Below are 20,005 nucleotides of genomic sequence, written 5' to 3' on the forward strand. Positions count from 1 at the left end.
CCATCTAGCTGCTTGTCTACTTGCCCACGGTGGCGGGAAACGTAGTCAGGCTCTCGATCTGTACAACACCCCCTGCACCCTTATGAACAGCTCTCTGCGAGAGCCTCTCGCGTATCTGATCGGCGGCGGCCGTGTCGAGCGCTTCAACGACGTCGAGACCGTGCCGCCCTCCCCCTCCGGGGACCCCGCCAACGGCATCGCTTCCAAGGACGTCATCCTTGACCCTGTGGCCAACATCCATGCCCGCATCTACCTCCCCTTCACCGTCGCTTCGGAGCCCGACAAGAAGTTCCCCGTAGTCATCTTCTTCCACGGTGGCGCGTTCTTCGTCCACACCGTCGCGTCTCCGCTCTACCACAGGTACTGTACCTCCCTCGCCGCAGCCGTCCTCGCCGTCGTCCTCTCAGTCGACTACCGTCTCGCCCCGGAGTACCACATTCCAGCCGCATACAACGGCGCCAAGCCCTGGTTCGCCGCGCACGGCGATGCCTCCCGTGTCGTCCTCAAGGGCGACAACACCGGAGCCAACATGGTGCACGCCACGACGATACGGCTAGGGAAGGAGCGCATGGGTGGCTACGGCGACAAGGTCAGCAGTGTGGCACTCCTGAACCCTTACTTCTGGGGAAAGAGCTGGTGGGCGGGAAGCCCACCGACGCTGGGTACCGCGGCTTCTTCGATCGCGCATGGGAGGTCATCTGCAGTGGCAAGTTCGGCTTTGACCGCCCGTACATCAACCAGGTGGCGCCTCCGGGGGAGTGGAGGCAGCTTGGGAGCGGTTGTGTGCTGGTCAACACAACGGAGCACTGCTAGTTCGTGGAGAGGGTGCGCGCGTACGCGGAGGGGATCAAGGCGTGCGGGTGGGACGCCGAGCTGGAGTACCACGAGGCCAAGGGTGAGGGTTATGTCGTGACTCCGAGAATGCTGTCAAGGAGCTCGCCGCCTCGCCATGGTGGCGTATGTCGTCGTTTCTATCTTTTTATCCCATCGAGTGGAACGTCTTTTTTTGGGAAATGCATCTAGCGTAACGTGGGAGATCCAATTAGAACGCTAGTTGGGCTTGGGCTGGTCCATTAGATCGAGTTAGCCTGGGCTAATGAAAGATCCATCTCTAGGGTTCCTAAAAAACGAATCGATCGCTAGACCGACCAAATCAGATCGATCGCTGGGATAGATCTACTTTTAAATCTCGTCCATCAATCTCTATGATTAACATAAAATCAACGGACACAATAGGATGACGTATGGAGAACTACGAAAGCCTCCATCCTTTAATATTAGGTAATAAAGATGCGTTAGCGATAGTTGTAGAAGCAATAGTTGGCGTGACCACCTTGACACAACGATGCTAGGATGGAGATCAAGGTGTCAAGCCGGTGACGATGAAGATCATGATGATGCTTTGGAGATGGAGATCAAAATCATAAGATGATGGCCATATCATGTCACATGTTTTGATTGCATGTGATGTTTATCTTTTATGCATCTTATTTTGCTTAGAACGGCGGTAGCATTCTAAGATGATCCCTTCACTTAATTTCAAGAAAAAAGTGTTCTCTCTGAGTATGCACCGTTGCTATAGTTCATCATTTGGAGACACCACATGATGATCGGGTGTGATAGACTCTACGTCCACATACAACGGGTGTAAGATAGTTTTGCACATGCAGAATACTTGGGTTAAACTTGATGAGCCTAGCATGTACAGACATGGTGTCGGAACACTGGAGACCGAAAGGTCGAACATGAGTCATATAGTAGATATGATCAACATAAAGATGTTCACCATTGATGACTACCCCATCTCACGTGATGATCGGACATGGGTTAGTTGATTTGGATCATGTATCACTTAGATAAATTTGAGGGATGTTTATTTAAGTGGAAGTTCATTAGTAATTTGATTAATTGAACTTAATTTATCACGAACTTAGTCTTAATAGTTTTGCATATCTATGTTGTAGATCAATAGCTCGTGATATAGCGCCTATATATTTCTGATATGTTCCTAGAGAAAACTAAATTGAAAGAGGATAGTAGCAATGATGCGGGCTGGGTCCGTGATCTGAGGATTATCCTCATTGCTGCACAGAAGAATTATGTTCTTGATGCACCGCTAGGTGACAGACCTATTGCAGGAGCAAATGCAGGCGTTATGAATGTTTGGCAAGCTCGATATGATGACTACATAATAGTTTAGTGCGCCATGCTTTACGGCTTAGAACCGGGATTTCAAAAACATTTTGAACACCATGGAACTTATGAGATGTTCCAAGAGCTGGAATTGGTATTTTAGACTTATGCCCGTGTTTTAGAGGTATGAGACCCTTGACAAGTACTTTGCCTACAAGATGGATGAGAATAGATCAGCCAATGAGCATGTTCTTAGAATGCCTGGGTAGTGCAATCTCTTGAATCAAGTGGGAGTTAATCTTACAGATAAGATAGTGATTGACAAAGTTCTCTAGTCACTATCACCAAGCTACTAGAACTTCGTGATGAACTATAATATGCAAGGGATGAAAAAAACGATTCCTAAGCTCTTCACGATGCTGAAATTGGTGAAGGTAGAAATCAAGCAAGAGCATCAAGTGTTGATGGTTTAACAAGACCACTAGTTTCAAGAAAAAGGGCAAGGGAAAGAAAGGGAACTTCAAGAAGAATGGCAAGCAAATTGCTACTCTCGTGAAGAAGCCCAAAGTTGGACCCAAACCTGAAACTGAGTGCTTCTACCGTAAAGAAAATGGTCACTGGAAGTGGAACTGCCCCAAATACTTGGCGGATAAGAAGGATGGCAAAGTGAACAAAGATATATTTGACATACATGTTATTGATGTGTATTTTACTAGTGTTCAAAATTACCCTTGGGTATTTGATACCGGTTCAGTTGCTAAGATTAGTAACTCAAAACAGGAGTTGTAGAGACTAGTTCAAAGCGAGGTGACGATGTGTGTTGGAAATGATTCCAAGGTTGATATGATCACCATCGCACACTCCCTCTACCTTCGGGGTTAGTGTTGAACTTAAATAAATATTATTTGGTGTTTGCCTTGAGCATGAATATGATTAGATCATGTTTATTGCAATACGTTTATTCATTTAAGTCAGAGAATAATTGTTGTTCTGTTTACATGAGTAAAACCTTCTATCGTCATACACCCAATGTGAATGGTTTATTGACTCGATCGTAGTGATACACATATTCATAATATTGATGCCAAAAAATGCAAAGTTGATAATGATAGTGCAACATACTTGTGGCACTGCCGTTTAGGTCATACTGGTGTAAAGTGCATGAAGAAACTCCATGCAGATGGACTTTTGAAATCACTTGATTATGAATCATTTGATACTTGCGAATCATGCCTCATGGGCAAGTTGACTAAAACTCCATTCTTTGGAACAATGGAGTGAGCTAATGACTTATTGGAAATAATACATACCGATGAATGCGGTCCGATGAGTGTTGAAGCATGGGGCGGGTATCGTTATTTTCTAACCTTCACAGATGATTTGAGTAGGTATGGGTATATCTACTTGATGAAACACAAGTTCGAAACATTTAAAAAGTCAAAGAATTTCAGAGTGAAGTGGAGAAACTCCATGCAGATGGACTTTTGAAATCACTTGCCGTTTAGGTCATACTGGTGTAAAGTGCATGAAGAAACTCCATGCAGATGGACTTTTGAAATCACTTGATTATGAATCATTTGATACTTGCGAATCATGCCTCATGGGCAAGTTGACTAAAACTCCATTCTTTGGAACAATGGAGTAACAAGAAAATAAAGTTTCTACGATCTGATCGCAGAGGCGAATATTTGAGTTACGAATATGGCTTTCATTTAAAACAATGTGGAATTGTTTCACAACTCATGCCACCTGGAACACCACAGCGTAATGGTGTGTCTGGACGTGTTAACCGTACTTTATTGAATATGGTGCGTTATATGATGTCTCTTACCGATTTACCACTATCGTTTTGGTGTTATGCATTAGAGACAGACACATTCATATTAAATAGGGCACCATCTAAATCCATTGAGATGACACCATATGAACTATGGTTTGGCAAGAAACCTAAGCTATCATTTCTTAAAGTTTGGGGTTGCGACACTTATGTCCAAAGGCTTCAGCCTGATAAGCTCGAACCCAAATCGGAGAAGTGCGTCTTCATAGGATACCCTAAGGAAACAATTGGGTACACCTTCTACCACAGATCTGAAGGCAAGATCTTTGTTGCCAAGAATGGAACATTTCTAGAGGAGTTTCTCTCGAAAGAAGTGAGTGGGAGGAAAGCAGAACTTGATGAGGTAATTGTACCTTCTCTCAATTTGGAAAGTAGCACATCTGAGAAATTCGTTCCCATGATGCCTACACCAACTAGAGAGGAAGCTAATGATGATGATCATGAAACTTCAGATCAAGTTACTACTGGACCTCGTAGATCGAACAGAGCACGTTCCGCACCAGAGTGGTACGGTAATCTTGTCCTGGAAGTCATGTTACTTGACTATGGCGAACCTACAAACTATGAAGAAGCTATGATGAGCCCAGATTCTCATAAATGGCTTGAGGCCATGAAATCTGAGGTACGATCCATGTATGAGAACAAAGTGTAGACTTTGGTGGATTTACCCGATGATTGGCAAGCCATTGAGAATAAATAGATCTTCAATAAGAAGATAGACGCTGATGGTAATGTCACCATCTACAAAACTCGACTTGTCGCAAAAGGTTTTCGAGAAGTTCAAGGGGTTGACTATGATGAGACCTTCTCACCCGTAGCGATGCTTAAGTTAGTCCGAATCATGTTAGCAATTGCCGAATTTTATAATTATGAAATCGGGCAAATGGACGTCAAAATTGCATTCCTTATTGGATTTCTTAAAGAAGAGTTGTATATGATGCAACCAGGAGGTTTTGTTGATCCTAAATGTGCTAACAAAGTGTGCAAACTCTAGCGATCCATCTATGGACTGGTGCAAGCATCTCGGAGTTGGAATATGCGCTTTGATTAGGTGATCAAAGCATATGGTATATATAGACTTATATGAAGCCTGTATTTACAAAAAAGTGAGTGGGAACTCTGCATCATTTCTGATATTATATCTGGATGACATATTGTTGATTAGAAATGCTATAGAATTTCTGGATAGCATAAAAGGATACTTGAATAAGAATTTGATATGTCTCCAACGTATCTATAATTTTTGATTGTTCCATGCTATTATATTATTTGTTTTGGATGTTTTATATGAATTAATATGCTATTTTATATGATTTTGGGACTAACCTACTAACCTAGATCCCAGTGCCAGTTTCTATTTTTTCCTTGCTTTAGAGTTTCGCTGAAAAGGAATACCAAACGAAGTCCAAACGGAATAAAACTTTCGCGATGATTTTTCTTGAACTAGAAGACATCCAGAAGACTTGGAGTGCATGTTAGGGAAGCCACGAGGCAGCCACAAGGATGGTGGGCGCGCCCAGGGGGGTACGGCGCGCCCCCACCCTTGTGGGCCCCTCATGACTCCACCAGCCTATTTCTTCCACCTATACATTCCTATATATCCCCAAAACAACCAAGGGAGCCACGAAAACACTTTTCCATCGCCGCAACCTTCTGTACCGGTGAGATCCCATCTAGGGGCCTTTTCCGGCATCCTGTCGGAGGGGATTTGATCACGGAGGACTTCTACATGAACATCATTACCCATCCGATGAAGCGTGAGTAGTTTACCAAAGACCTACGGGTCCATAGCTAGTAGCTAGATGGCTTCTTCTCTCTATTTGATTCTCAATACCATGTTCTCCTTGATGTTCTTGGAGATATATTCGATGTAATACTTTTTTGCGGTGTGTTTGCCGAGATCTAATGAATAGTGGATTTATGACCAACTTAGTTATGAATATTATTGAAATCTCCACTAAATTCTTATATGCATGATTTGATTTCTTTGCAAGTCTCTTCGAACTATCGATTGGTTTCACCAACTAGATTGGTTTTTCTTGCAATGGGAGAAGTGCATAGCTTTGGGTTCAATCTTGCGGTGTCCTTTCCCAGTGACAGTAGGGACAGAAGGCACATATTGTATTGTTGACATCGAGGATAAAAAGATGGGGTTTATATCATATTGCTTGAGTATTCCTCTACATCATGTCATCTTACTTAATGCGTTACTCTGTTCTTCATGGACTTAATACTCTAGATGCAGGCAGGAGCCGGTCGATGTGTGGAGTAATAGTACTAGATGCAGAATCGTTTCGGTCTACTTCTCACGGACCTAATGCCTATATTCATGATCATTGACTTAGATATCGTCATAAATTTGTGCTTTTCTATGAATTGCTCGGCAGTAATTTGTTCACCCACCGCAATATTTTCTATCTTGAGAGAAGCCTCTAGTAAAACCTATGGCCCCCGGGTCTATTTTCCATCATATAATCTTCTATTTTTGATCGTATTAGTTTCCGATTTACTTCCTTTGCAATCTTTTACTTTTCGATCTATAAACCAAAAATACCAAAAATATTTACTTTATCGTTTATCTATCTCTATCAGATCTCACCTTTGCAAGTAACCGTGAAGGGATTGACAACCCCTTTATCGCGTTGGGTGCAAGTTGTTGTTTGTTTGTGCAGGTATTCGGTGACTTGTGTGTTGTCTCCTACTGGATTGATACCTTGGTTCTCAAAACTGAGGAAAATACTTACTCTACTTTGCTGCATCACCTTTTCCTCTTCAAGGGAAAAACCAACGCAAGCTCAAGAAGTAGCATGAAGAATTTCTGGCGGCGTTGCCGAGGAGATTTACGCCAAGTCAAGAGTCAAGATTTGTCTTGCGTCAACTTGCCAATTTCTGGCATCGTTGCCAGGGAGATTTACGCCAAGTCAAGAGTCAAGATTTGTCTCCCGTCAACTTGCCAATTTCTCGCGTCGTTGCCGGGGAGACTTACGCCAAGTCAAGAGTAAAGATTTGTCTCCCATCAACTTGCCAATTTCTGGTGCCATTGCCGGGGAGATCTATGCCAAGTCAAGGCATACCAAGTACCCATTATAAACTCTCATCTCTTGCAGTACATTATTCGCCATTCGCCTCTCATTTTCCTCTCCCCCACTTCTAAAACAATTTTTGAAAAGATTTGCCTTTTCTTCGCCACTCTTCCATTTGTCTTCTTCGTTTGCCTTTTGGGTTGTTCATCTGCTAGATCTATTTGCTGCCACCATGTCTGAAACTGGGGAGGTTACCGCTGAAAATCTTGAGGAGAAACTTGAATCTTGTTTTTGGATCATGAAACTAAAAAACCTCCTAATTACAAAACAAAAATCTTTTGTGTGGGGGACGGTAATATTATTGGAAAGAGTATCATCCAAGAATTCTTTGATTATATGGGATCCATGCCTATTAATAAAAGATCTATTCTTCTCGAGACAAATTGTTATGTATATGCTATTGTTATGCTTGTTGAGAAATTAGAAAGAAAATCTGTGCATCTTCATCCTGCTTTGGAAAAAGTGTTTTATGGACTTCCTAATATTAATCATCCAATAGCTAAAAGATTGCTACTATTATCCTTTTGCGTGAATTCGATTTTATAGTACAAGAAGCTAGGGATATTTTCGCTTTCTATAAAAAGGATGTTGAACACCCTCCAATTATAGATATCCTCCATGATAAAGAAACTATGCGTAATTTGTAATCTAGGGATTATCAATCTTATAGTGAAAATCTTAGACGGAGAGTTCCCCATTCAGAAATATATCAATCCTTGTATCTTAAGACTTTTGAGGAGTTTGATTGGATAAATAGAGGAATTTATGTAGGATTTAATAGAGATTGTTTGAATAAAATGATGAAGGAACCCGTTAGAAACGGGCTACATATTTTATATTATGATATATACGGTGATGATCCAGACTATGGGTTTATGAATGTTAAAATTACCAATCAAAGTCCTTTTCATGATTTAAGTTCATCTACTAGGAAGGAAATAAAGGAAACAATATAATTGCTAAGACAAGTTTTGGAGGATTTGATGAGAAAAGAATTGCATACTGAAGATGAGAATACTTAGATCTATTTGTGTTTTATGCCTAGCTAAGGGCGTTAAATAATAGCGCTTGTTGGGAGGCAACCCAATTTTATTTCTGTTTTTGCTTTTTAGGTTCTTTTTTTAATTAAAATAATTTATCTAGCCTCTGGTTAGATGTAGTTTTTTATATTTTAATTAGTGTTTGTGCCAAGTAAGACCTTTGGGATAGCTTACGGTGATAGTTGATTTGATCTTATTTTTATTCACCACATGATATGTGTTTTGCTTGGAGCGTCTTGTATGATTTGAGTCTTTTCTTTTTAGTTTACCACAATCATGTTTGTTGTAGACACCTTTTGAGAGAGATACACATGATTCAGAAATTATTAGAATACTCTATGTGCTTCACTTATATCTTTTGAGTTATATAGTTTTGCTCTAGTACTTCACTTATATCTTTTAGAGCACGGTGATGGATTTGTTTTATAGAAACTATTGAAATATCATGCTTCACTTAGATTATATTGAGAGTATTAAATAGCATGGTAAATTGCTTCAATAATCCTAATATGCTAGGTATACAAGATTAGTAAAAACTTTCTTATGAGTGTGTTGAATACTAAGAGAAGTTTGATACTTGATAATTGATTTGAGATATGGAGATGGTGATATTAAAGTTGTGCTAGTTGAGTAGTTGTGAATTTGAGAAATACTTGTGTTAAAGTTTGTGATACCCATAGCATGCATGTATGGTGAACCGTTATGTGATGAAGTCGGAGCATGATTTATTTATTGATTGTCTTCCTTATGAGTGGCGGTCGGGGACGAGTGATGGTATTTTCCAACCAATCTATCCCCCTAGGAGCATGCGCGTAATACTTTGCTTTGATAACTTGTAGTTTTTGCAATAAGTATATGAGTTCTTTATAACTAATGTTGTCACATCCCTAGTTCTGGTATGACCTAGGCTAGCCTTCATGTTTGCATCATGTTTAAATTTCATTGAAATTTGAAATGGGGATTTGTGTAACCCTCAGAATCATTCTGGAAATGACCCAAATAAAAAATTGCTCCAAAAAGGTCCAAGAAAATGCTCATGTTGCTCTCTGAAAATATTGGACAGAGATAAAAATCAAACGAACATTTTCACGAGCTCATAAGTATTTATTTTGGGCATTTGGAATTAATGGAGTAATTATTTGCTCTGGATATATATTATATATATATATAATATTGTCCAAAAATTATGCCATTAGTTGAGGAGCTCTGGAATAATACCACTAGCCCCTGCAAAAATTGGCATAAGAAAATAAAATGGTTTAGTATTTTTATTAAACCAAACAAATGTCAGAAAAATAGAAAAGAAAACAAAAAGGAAAATGCTTACCTGGACCTTACCTGCGGCCTGGCACTGTGCGGCCCAGCAGGCCGGCCCAGCCAACTTGCCGCGCCAGTCATCTCCTAGCTCACGCTAGGAGGACGAGCGCGTGGCTAGCGCGCGCGAGCACGCGCCCGGCCACCTCCTCCCTGCCTGCTTCATCCCAGATGCGTCCAGGCGACGCCACGCACTCCCCTCGACCCTCTCCCACTCTCCCCATGCTCATCCTCTCCCCTGGACCTCTCTCTCTCACCCCCCCGAACGGCTTCGTCGCCGCCGCTCGCCGTTGTCACGCTCATCGCCTCCCCCTCGCCCTCTCTTCGTGTCTGCAAGCTCCGCCACATCGCCGGCCATCTCTCCGTCAAGCCACGCGCCTCGGCAGGCCCTAGAGCGTCTCCATCGACGTCGTCTTCATCCCCGGCCACCGGAGATCGTCTTCGCCGTCCCGCCGTCTCCAGTGCGTCCTCGAGCTCGTCGTCAAGCCCGTCGAGTCCGCAGTGAGCTTCTGCTCCGTTCCCCTCTTTCTGTTCCGCCGTTCTCACGCCGTAGCTCCTTTTCCCCACAACGGTCGTAGCTCCTCGCCGCCGATCATGGAGCCATCGTGGCCAGAGCCCGAGCCAGCCGCCCCCGAGCACCCAGTCGTGCTCCTGGTGCCACGAGGGTGCCATAGAGCCCCTCGGGTGCCCTCCTCGTGCCTCGCAGCCCGCTCCCGCCCGTAGCCGTGCTCCGGCCGCCGTGGATGACCTCGCCACGGTCGTCTCCGGCCACCCCGCGTCCTCCCGTCGCCTCCCCTGGATGCGCGCGAGCCTGGGCTTCGCATGGGTGGTCTCCGCCGCCCAAATGGTCGCCGGAGCGACGATCCCGAGCCCTCCGCCGTGTTCTGCCTCGCCGGCGGCTTAACGCCGGCGGGATTGACCGGGTCCAACCCCCCTGCTGACCCAGCTTTGACCCTTGTGGGTCAATCACATGTGGGGCCCAGCCCTGCTAATTTCTAATTTAGGATTAGTTTAACAACTAATTAAACCCTGTTAACTAATTGGGTCACTGACGCGTGGGCCCAACCCCATTAACTAAACTAGTTTAGGTTTAATTTAATTTAGGATTAGCCACAGACACTGACGTGTGGACCCCACACGTCAGGTTTGACCTGGTCAGCCGCCTTTGACCTGCTGACGCAATGCTGCTGTCATGCTGACGCAATATATCATTTTTCTGGTTTAAAAATAAATCAGGAAATCCCACAAAGTGATATAAACTTCAAAAATTCATAGAAATTCAACCGTAGCTCGGATTGAAATAAGTTATATATGAAAAATGATCAAAAAATTCAATCTATCCATCTGTACCATTTTCATGCATGATAAACCAACCTATACATGATGTATATATGATAACACACTTATGGCATTTAAAGGGATTTTAATTAGAGTTGCATTTGAACCTTTGGTGCAAATGGACCTCTTCCAAGTTAAATGCTAGTTGCATTAACTCAAACAACATCACATCTTCATGCCATGTTCATGCATCATATTGTTGCATATGCTTGTGTATTGATTTCCGACACCGTTCCCTCTCGATAGGTCCTGCTCCGGAGAGTGCTCCAGAGTACCTGTCTGAGGAGCAGTGCCCCCTGTTGATCTACCAGGCAAGCAAACCCCCTTGTTCATTTCGATACAATCCTACCCTCTTGCTCCTGCTCTCTTTTATTGCATTAGGACAACAACGATTCAACTGCTACTTTATGCTGCGGTAGTTGAACCCATTCCTCTGCATGACCTGTCATTGCCACAGTAAATAGTTAAAACCCACTAGCATGTGTAGGAGTTGATTGAGCCATGTTGTGTTCCGGCCATGCCATGCCTGCTATTGCTTAGAGTTGTGTCAGGTTTGATTCATCGGGAATGAATTGGAGTGGTACGATATGTTCTGGTGCTGAGAGTTAAGCGTGTGAACACGATTTGGTAAAGGTGGCGGTGAGAGGCCATGTAGGAGTACATGGTGGGTTGTCTCACTAGAACCGTCCTTAAGCACTGAGTTTTCGTGTAAGTTGTCCAATGACTAGCTACTACCACACATTTGGTTCCAGTAACTTGACCCCTCTCGACTTATTAACCGACTTGATCTCTGTCCAGGAGTTGCAACTAGTTTCTGGTGTTTGTAGGTAGTGTTAGTAGTCTACCAAGTGACCCCTATCGACTTATTAACCGACTTGGGCCAGACTAGGCACAGTGGCACGGTGTACCAAGTGGCACCCGGATGGTGGGCTTGGGAACCCTGCTCACATCATTTAGGGCCGTGAGCGACACCCCGACCGGATCTCCTTGCGGATGGAACCCGAATAGGCGATAAACCTGGATGAGAGACTTGTGTGGTTAGTCAGGTCGTGGCCGACACCCTCGCCAGGCTTCCGCTTGAAGGTTGCCGAGGTACATGACGTGTACATGGTGATAAGTGGTGAGAGCGTGTGTGAAGAAGTACACCCCTGCAGGGTTCTCATGATCTATTCAAATAGCCGTGTCCTCGGTTATGGACTTCTTGGATGCTTACGTGGTACATAGAAAACTTAAAGTGGATACTCTAAAATGCTCAAGACAAGTGTGAGTGCTATGGATGGCCTTCTCATAGAGAGACGGGGATGAATCCATAGTAGTGTATCGATGTGGTGATTAGTGGACTCGTGTGCGTTGCCTCACCTCAAAGAAGTTTCTCGTTGTCGTAGAACAGGATAGCCACTGAGTCAAAGCTGGCTTGCCGCAACTAAACCCCACATTGCCTTCTTGATACTAATGCATGTATGATAGGATCTGATGTAAGTCTTGCTGAGTACCTTTGTACTCACGTTTGCTTTATTTATGTTTTGCAGGTGAGACATCTGTCTCACTAGTAGTACCGCTTGGACTTCGACGAGTAGCTTGTTACCTCAGCTACGATCTTGTACCCTTGGGAGGGACTTGTAGATAGTCAGGCTTCTCAGCCTTTTTCTTTTGTACTTGTCTGTACTCAGACATGTAATGCTTCCGTTGCTTGTATGCTCTGAATGATGCGTCATGTGACCCCTGTTTGTATTTAATGCTATGTGGCTCTTCTGGGCCTTTATCTATATGAGTTTGCGTTATGTTGTGATGCCATGTTGTACAGCACCTACTTGCATGTTATGCGTACTTGTAACGTGTATTGCTATGTGTGGGATCCGACAACCTAGTTGTCTATCCTTGGTAGCCTCTCTTATGGGGAAATGTAGTCTAGTGCTTCCACCGAGCCATGGTAGTCCGCTACAGCCCGGTTTACTGGAGTCCTGCTAGCCCAACACTACTACTCCGGAACACTTAGACTGGCCAGCATGTGATTCACTTCGTTCCTGTGTCTGTCCCTTCGGGGAAATGTCACGCGGTGACATTCGGAGTCCTGCCTAGCTTGCTACAGCCGGTTCACCGGAGTCTTGTTAGCCCAGTGCTACAGCCCGGATTCGCACGCTGCTGACCGACATGCTCGATGTTGATTCATGTATGTCTGTCCCCGTAAGTTAGTGCCACTTTGGGTTCACAACTAGTCATGTCAGCCTGGGTTCTCTGTCATACGGATGCTAGCGATACTATCATATACGGGAGCCAAAAGGCGCAAACGGTCTCGGGCCATGGTAAGGCGACACCTGTGGGAATACCGTGCGTGAGGCCGCAAAGTGATATGAGGTGTTACATGCTAGATCGATGTGACTTAGAATCGGGGTCCCGACAGCCTTGGTATCAGAGCCTAACTGCCTGTAGGATTTCCAAGCCAACCTGGTCGAAGTTGAGTCTAGAAACTCTTTAGTTATATAAGGGAATTTATTGTGGAAGGGAACGTAAGGCTCTTTTACTCCTTATACCTCATGCCTTCTGATCTGTGTCATCCTATCTTTCCTACAGGGTTAAGGAACTAGGCTTTCTCTTCCGTCTATCAGGATCACGTGTTACTTCTCCGTAGTATCTAAGGATTGGTTGATCAGAGTCATATCCCAGTTCGAGTACCTCCGGTGTATCCTGTTTAGTAATATCTCAGAACCTTGAGTGATGATGTTGAGTTTGGTGCTACCAAGTCTTTTGCAGAATGTCTCATTTTGAGCATTTTACTGCCGTTATGCTGCCGGAATTGTCCTAGGAGTTCAAGAGATAGTATTTTCCTTGTACTATATTCTACATCCTTATGATGATGCTGAATCCATCCTTGTTTCCTTGGTTGGTTCTTCAGGATGTCGTCAGTTAACCGAAGTTCTGTTGCTCGTAGTCGGAACCACGGAGATGGTAGGGATGAGGATCCTCCCGATCAGTCTTCGTTAGCAGAGTTCATGTTAGAGATGGAGAGGAACAAGCGTGAGTCTAACCGCTTGTTAGCACGTATTGAGGAGAACACCGCACCCCAGTGCAAAGAGTCAGCGACCATCTATGATTTCATTGGTCTGAAACCACCTATCTTCCATCATTCCATTGAACCGCTCGATGCAAATGACTGGCTTCGTAGTATCACTCACAAGCTGCGTTCTGTGAACGTAGCTGAAAGTGACAAGGTCACCTACGCTGCTTATCATCTGGAAGGTCCTGCTTGTCTTTGGTGGGAGAACTATGAGGCTATGCTTCCAGCTGGCCAGATAACCACCTGGAGAGATTTCACTCAGGCTTTTCGCGAGCATCACATTCCTCAGGCTCTCATTGACCGCAAGAGAGAAGAGTTATGTAGTTTCACCCAGAGTAAGATGGTTGTTGATGCTTACAGTAGAGAGTTTGAGAACCTCGCCTGTTATGCTACGGAAGAGGTGTCCACGGACGCCAAGAAGTAGGCTAGGTTCCGGAAGGGTCTCAACCCCAAGTTGCGTCGTGATCTCCACTTGCATCATTGCAATACATTCCAAGCTCTTGTGAACAAGGCCATTAATGCAGAGACAACTCAACTCACTTAAGAGGAGTCTCGTAAGCACACCCGTGATTTGGGTTCTTCCTCCGGTTCTACCTCGCAGAAGCGCTGGATTTGGGTTCCGAACTCCGCTCTTCCACCCGGTTATACACCGAGGCCTTCTTGTGTGGCACCTCACCCAATTCAGTTACATGCTCCACCCAGTCCTATTGGTAGACCGCTTGTCAAAGCGGGTCCACGTCCTACTTCAGGGACTTGTTTCACATGCGGAGAGCCAGGACACTATGCACATGACTGCTCCCAAACCAACTATGCTCCACCCCCGCCTGAGAAGTCTGTTGGCCGTGGTAAGCCATCACGCAAGATGATCAGTGTCAAGTTAGCTCCCACTGAACGTGGATGTGTGCATCACGTCTCAGCTAAAGACGCTCATGATGATCCGGATGTCGTTCTTGGTACACTCCTTGTCAACTGCCATCCAGCATCGGTTCTGTTCGACACTGGAGCATCTCACTCCTTCATTTCTGAAAGCTATGCTAACTTGCACAACATTTCATTTTGTGATATGCCCTCTCCACTAGTCATTCAAACTCCTGGATCCAAATGGCAAACTTCTAGTGTAAGCCATGGTAATGAAATCCTTGTTGACAGACTTGTATTTCTTGCATCACTTATAGCCCTCAAGTCTACAGATATTAACATCATCTTGGGTATGGACTGGATGAAAGCTCATTATGCCAAGATTGATTGTTACACTAAGTCTGTTCAGCTTACACACCCATCTGGCAAGATAGTCACTGTCTCCACTAGAGTTGCAAAGCGCCAACTCTATTCTCTTAATGCCAGCCCTCTTCCAGACCTTGAAGATATCCCGGTAGTCCGTGACTTTCTGGATGTCTTTCCAGAGGAACTGCCAGGTATTCCACCTGACAGAGATGTAGAGTTTGTCATAGATCTTATCCCAGGAACCACCCCAATCTCTAGGAGACCTTACAAGATGGCACCCTTAGAGCTAGCTGAGCTTAAGAAACAACTCGATGAATCCTTGCTAAAGGGTTTCATCCGTCCTAGTTCTTCTCCCTGGGCTTGCCCCGTCCTCTTCGTCAAGAAGAAGGATGGTACGGACTGAATGGTTGTAGATTATCGTCCCGTTAATTTGGTCATGATAAAGAACAAGTATCTGCTCCCCAGGATCAACGACCTGTATGCTCAGCTCGCTGGATCCTTGGTCTCTTCAAAGATGGATTTGAGGTTAGGCTACCACCAAATCAAGATCAGAAATGGGGACATTCCTAAGATGGCTTTTGTTACTCGTTATAGCCAGTACGAGTACACCGTCATGTCCTTCAGTCTAACCAATGCTTCAGCTACATTCTCCCGCTTGATGAACTCGATCTTCATGGAGTACTTAGATAAGTTCGTCGTGGTTTACCTTGATGATATCCTTATTTACTCGAAGAACGAGGAAGAGCATGCCGGACATATTAGACTTGTGTTAGAAAAACTCAGAGAGCACCGCCTGTATGCCAAGTTCTCTAAGTGCGGATTTTGGTTGCCAGAAGTGACCTATCTCGGCCACGTGATCTCTGGTAAGGGCATTGCTGTCAATCCCGAGAGAGTTCAGGCCGTTCTTGATTGGACTCCGCCTGAAATAGTTAAGCAAGTTAGGAGTTTCCTTGGTCTAGCCAGTTATTGTCGCCGCTTCGTTGAGAACTTCTCCAAAGTGGCCAAACCTCTCACGGAATTTCTCAAGAAAGATAAAAAGTTTGAGTGGTCCCCACAGTGTGAGTACAGTTTTCAGGAACTGAAAAGACGCCTGACTTCTGCTCCCATACTTGTGCCACCGGATTTCACTAAGGACTTTGTTATCTATTGTGATGCCTCACGACAAGGACTAGGCTGCATTCTTATGAAAGATCGCCATGTGATTGCCTATGCATCTCGACAGTTGCATCCACATGAGGAGAATTATCCTACACATGATCTAGAGCTTGCAGTCGTAGTCTATGCACTTAAGACCTGGCGACATTACCTTCTTGGTAAGCGTTGCGAGATTTACACCGATCACCAGAGTCTCAAGTATATCTTCACCCAACCAGATTTGAACCTTAGGCAAAGGCGTTGGTTGGAGTTGATCTCAGATTACGACTTAGGGATTACCTACACCCCAGGCAAGGGAAATGTCATGGCTGATGCACTAAGTCGTAAGTCCTATTGCAACAATCTCATGTTGCAACAGGGCCAAGCACTTCTCCATGAGGAGTTATGTAAGCTCAACCTTCACATTGCTCCTCACGGATTCCTTCTACCTTGGTGGCGAAACCTACTCTTGTGGATGATATCATAGAAGCCCAGAAGCATGATACGGAGATTACCCGAATCAAGAGAAACATTGCCAAGGGCATTGCTGGTAGTTTCTCTATAGATGATCGAGGTGTTGTTTTCTTCGGGAATCGCCTGGTGGTCCCCAAGAAGCAGCATCTTCGGCAACTGATTCTTAAGGAGGCTCATGAATCTCCTCTCACGATTCATCCCGGTAGTACTAAGATGTATCAGGACTTCCGCCAGAGGTTCTGGTGGACTAGGATGAAAAGAGAAATCGCTGAGTTCATTGCTAACTCTGACGTTTGTCGTCGCGTTAAGGCTGAACATCAAAGACCTGCTGGCACCCTTCAGCCTTTAGCTATTCCTGAATGGAAATGGGATAAAGTTGGTATGGACTTCACCACTGGCTTTCCCAGGACCAAGAAAGGGAATAATGCTATCTTCGTAGTCATTGATCGTCTTTCCAAAGTGGCTCACTTCCTACCTGTTAGAGAGAGTATCACCGCTAGTCAGCTCGCTGACTTATATATTTCTCGAATAGTTTCACTTCATGGTGTCCCACTAGAGATCAATTCAGACCGTGGTAGTCTTTTCACTTCTCATTTCTGGGAGAGTTTCCAAACTGCCATGGGTACCCATCTTTCCTTCAGTACCGCTTTCCACCCTCAATCAAGTGGTCATGTGGAAAGGGTCAACCAAATTCTCGAAGACATGCTCAGAGCTTGCGTTATCTCATTTGGTATGGATTGGGAGAAGTGCCTTCCTTTCGCTGAGTTTGCTTATAACAATAGCTACCAATCCAGCCTCAAGAAAGCTCCTTTTGAGATTCTGTATGGACGAAGATGTCGAACACCTTTGAACTGGTCAGAAACCGGTGAAAGACAATTCTTTGGACCGGACATGATCCAGGAGGCAGAAGAGCAAGTTCGCATCATTTGTGAGAATTTGAAAACAACCCAATCTCTTCAAAAGAGCCAGTATGACCGTTGTCATAAGGAAGTGGCTTATGAAGTTGGTGACAAGGCTTCCCTTCGGGTTACTCCTTTGAAGGGTACCCATCGTTTCGGTATCAAGGGCAAGTTGGCTCCTCGTTACATTGGTCCTTTTCGCATTCTCGCTAAACAAGGAGAGGTTGCCTACCAGTTGGAACTACCCCCACATCTGTCTCGAGTACGTGATGTCTTCCACGTCTCTCAACTCGGGCGTTGCTTCTCGGATCCCATCCGTGAAGTGGACCACGAAACACTTGATCTCCAAGATAACCTTGCATATCGAGAGTACCCTGTTCGCATTCTTAATCAAGCAGAGCGTGTCACTTGACGTCATAACATCAAGTTTCTCAAGGTTCAGTGGTCTCATCATTCCGAGAGAGAAGCTACTTGGGAGCGTGAAGATCGTCTTTGACTTGAGTACCCCACTTTCTTTCCGCCGACTCCTGAATCTCGGGACGAGATTCTTTTGAGTGGGGGCGAGTTGTCACATCCCTAGTTCTGGTATGACCTAGGCTAGCCTTCATGTTTGCATCATGTTTAAATTTCATTGAAATTTGAAATAGGGATTTCTAAAACCCTCAGAATCATTCTAGAAATGACCCAAATAAAAAAATTGCTCCAAAAAGGTCCAAGAAAATGCTCATGTTGCTCTCTGAAAATATTGGACAGAGATAAAAATCAAACCAACATTTTCAGGAGCTCATAAGTATTTATTTTGGGCATTTGGAATTAATGGAGTAATTATTTGCTCTGGATATATATTATTATATATATATATATAATATTGTCCAAAAATTATGCCATTAGTTGAGGAGCTCTGGAATAATACCACTAGCCCCTGCAAAAATTGGCATAAGAAAATAAAATGGTTTAGTATTTTTATTAAAACAAACAAATGTCAGAAAAATAGAAAAGAAAACAAAAAGGAAAACGCTTACCTGGACCTTACCTGCGGCCTGGCACTATGCGGCCCAGCAGGCCGGCCCAGCCAACTGGCCGCGCCAGTCATCTCCTAGCTCGCGCCAGGAGGACGAGTGCATGGGAGCGCGCGAGCACGCGCCCGGCCACCTCCTCCCTGCCTGCTTCATCCCAGATGTGTCCAAGCGACGCCACGCACTCCCCTCGACCCTCTCCCACTCTCCCCCATGCTCATCCCCTCCCCTGGACCTCTCTCTCTCACCCCCCGAACAGCTTCGTCGCCGCCGCTCGCCGTTGTCACTCTCACCGCCTCCCCCTCGCCCTCTCTTTGTGTCTGCAAGCTCCGCCACGTCGCTGGCCATCTCTCCGTCAAGCAACGCGCCTCGGGAGGCCCTAGAGCATCTCCATCGACGTTGTCTTCATCCCCGGCCACCGGAGATCGTCTTCGCCGCCCCGCCGTCTCCAGTGCGTCCCCGAGCTCGCCGTCAAGCCTGTCGAGTCCGCAATGAGCTTCTGCTCCGTTCCCCACTTTCTGTTCCGCCGTTCTCGCGCCGTAGCTCCTTTTCCCCACAACGGTCGTAGCTCCTCGCCGCCGATCATGGAGCCACCGTGGCCAGAGCCCGAGCCAGCCGCCCCGACCACCCAGTCGTGCTCCTGGTGCCACGAGGGTGCCGCAGAGCCCCTCGGGTGGCCTCCCCATGCCCCGCAGCCCGCTCCCGCCCGTAGCCATGCTCCGGCCGCCGCGGATGACCTCGTCGCGGTCGTCTTCGGCTACCCCGTGTCCTCCCGTCGCCTTCCCTAGATGTGCGCGAGCCTAGGCTTCGCGTGGGTGGTCTCTGCCGCCCAAATGGTCGCCGGAGCGACGATCCCGAGCCCTCCGCTGCGTTCTGCCTCGCCGGCGGCTTAACGCCGGCGGGATTGACCGGGCCCAACCCCCCTGCTGACCTAGCTTTGACCCTTGTGGGTCAATGACATGTGGGGCCCGGCCCTGCTAATTTCTAATTTAGGATTAGTTTAACAACTAATTAAACCATGTTAACTAATTGGGTCACTGACGCGTGGACCCAACCCCATTAACTAAACCAGTTCAGGTTTAATTTAATTTAGGCTTAGCCACAGACACTGACATGTGGACCCCACACGTCAGGTTAGACCTGGTCAGCCGCCTTTGACCTGCTCACGCAATGCTGCTGTCATGCTGACGCAATATATCATTTTTCTGGTTTAAAAATAAATCAGGAAATCCCAGAAAATGATATAAACTTCAAAAATTCATAGAAATTCAACCGTAGCTCAGATTGAAATAAGTTATATATGAAAAATGATCAGAAAAATTCAATCTATCCATCTGTACCATTTTCATGCATGATAAACCAACCTATACATGCTGTATATATGATAACACACTTATGGCATTTAAAGGGATTTTAATTAGAGTTGCATTTGAACCTTTGGTTCAAATGGACCTCTTC

General features: G+C 45.2%; 1 pseudogene; it reads left to right on the plus strand.

Annotated features, from left to right (window-relative positions):
- The first annotated feature begins 65 nt into the window (after positions 1 to 65).
- LOC125536855 (putative carboxylesterase 7) overlaps positions 66 to 20,005 on the plus strand; it is a 36,248-nt pseudogene continuing 16,308 nt past the window's right edge.

This window comes from Triticum urartu, chromosome 2A (genome assembly GCF_056163025.1).
Source record: "Triticum urartu cultivar PI428250 chromosome 2A, HENAU_Tu73, whole genome shotgun sequence".
Classification (NCBI taxonomy): Eukaryota; Viridiplantae; Streptophyta; class Magnoliopsida; order Poales; family Poaceae; genus Triticum; species Triticum urartu.